At 40.7% G+C, this 1,857-nt stretch overlaps 1 pseudogene; it reads left to right on the top strand.

Moving 5' to 3' along the window:
- Nucleotides 1-605: 605 nt before the first annotated feature.
- On the top strand, nt 606-1,605 carry LOC111654746 (3-hydroxyisobutyrate dehydrogenase, mitochondrial pseudogene; annotated as a pseudogene).
- Nucleotides 1,606-1,857: the final 252 nt, after the last annotated feature.

Below are 1,857 nucleotides of genomic sequence, written 5' to 3'. Positions count from 1 at the left end.
TGTGTGTGTGTGTGTGTGTCTGTGTGTGTGTATTTGCTTTGGCAATTTTAGGCCAGCATTTGAGAATATTGTATTCTCTTGAAGTCAGTGTTAAATGTTTATCATCATAGATGTAACAGGATTGTGGTATCCTTCTGCAGTAGATGTTGAAAGGTTGGCTCAATTAAAGGTAGGGCTTTTTTGTTTGGCCATTGTTGTTGTCTGGTTGGCCCACCGCCAGAGTTTCCACTCTGTTTAGTATCTGTTAACCTGGCTGGACCTTGGCTGAGCCAGCAGTGTTTAATAGCTTGGCCAGACTGCCAAAATGCTGGTGGTATGTTACAGCAGAAACATTTGCTCTGTTGTTAATGATTCTAAATACAGCATTTCCAGCATAATTAGAGCATATTTACAGTTGCTTCACTGCCATTTTACCTGACAGTCATTAGCCAAGGAGACCCAAGCTCTTCATAGTTGAACTACAGTTGTAAATGGCTTTATTAGGCAAGTAGGATCAAACTATAACTGCTACAACAACACAATGTCATTATAGATAACTTATGTATGCTATTGCACAAATCATTTAATTTCTCTACAGCTTCTCTGAAGGTCAAGATGTTTAGTGTGATAGATAAACGAAACATCTTACCACTTTTCTCACACTTCTTTTTGCTTTCCTTTCTTAGTGTCAACGCGATCAATGGCCTCAAAAACACCAGTGGGGTTTATTGGCCTGGGAAACATGGGCAGTCCCATGGCCAGAAACTTGTTAAAAAACGGTTATCCTGTTATTGCCACTGATGTCTTCCCTGAGTCCTGCAAAGAGCTGCAGGACCTGGGTGCCCAGGTAATGCAGTAACACATTACATGTACACATTTAAACCCTTATTTAACAGGCCAAATCAGCTAAGAATACACTCAATATTGACAAGTATTAACAAACTGATGAATACACATACATCCTTCTCCCACTTATTCTTTGAAACTCACTGTACTTCTAAGAACAGTTGCTAGGTGAACAAACTACATGTTTCTGAGCTGACAGGTTGTTACAAGCGAGAGCTATAATTAAGGTGTTTCTTTTATGTTGATGATAATATGCACGTGCAATGATGACTCCAATTTTCAGGTAGTGGACTCCCCGTCAGAGGTGGCAGAGAAAGCAGACCGCATCATTACAATGCTGCCGTCAAGTCCCAATGTCATAGAGGTCTACACAGGCCCAAATGGCATCCTCAAGTGAGCAAACTTTACTATCACACTCTTTGACAGTTGTGACATTCATGCAACCCAACCCTACCTCTATAAAAATGTGTTTAATGTAGAAACAGAAAGGCTTGGCTTGACAAATTTTCTTGTCTGTACTGTACATGAAGTGCTAATCCCTTTTGTTTTGCCTTCTTCAGAAAGGTGAAGAAGGGAACACTGTTGATTGACTCCTCCACCATTGACCCTGCAGTTTCAAAAGAGATGGCAGTCGCTGCAGAGAAGATGGGTGCTGTGTTCATGGATGCTCCAGTGTCAGGAGGTAATGTCTCACCTAAAGAATTAGTAAACAAGTGCGTCTTTGTGATTTGCTGTCTTACACCAATGGAGCCCATCTCTGCAAATTTGATTCTGCCTTAAACACTGTGTTAAACCTGTCCCAGCTTTTGATAATGGCAACTGTTAATTGGCAATTTGTCATAGTGCCTGACTCAACAAAAATGGAAGATGATGCTGCTTATGCAAGCTGTGTTTAAAGAGAGGACACTACATTTTTGTAAATGGTTTGTCAGGATTTCTTTCTCTCTCTAAGAGCATTGCAACTGAACAGGTTATTCAAAGGGAATGAGGAGACAGTGTCAAGAGCAGGATCAGACTGCTAGTTTGTTCATT

This window comes from Seriola lalandi, unplaced genomic scaffold, assembly GCF_002814215.2.
Source record: "Seriola lalandi dorsalis isolate HSWRI2012SDOR001 ecotype SW California unplaced genomic scaffold, Sedor1 jcf7180001974867, whole genome shotgun sequence".
NCBI classification, from domain to species: domain Eukaryota; kingdom Metazoa; phylum Chordata; class Actinopteri; order Carangiformes; family Carangidae; genus Seriola; species Seriola lalandi.
Note: the sequence above shows the minus strand (reverse complement) of the source record. Positions and strands in the feature narration are given on the sequence as shown.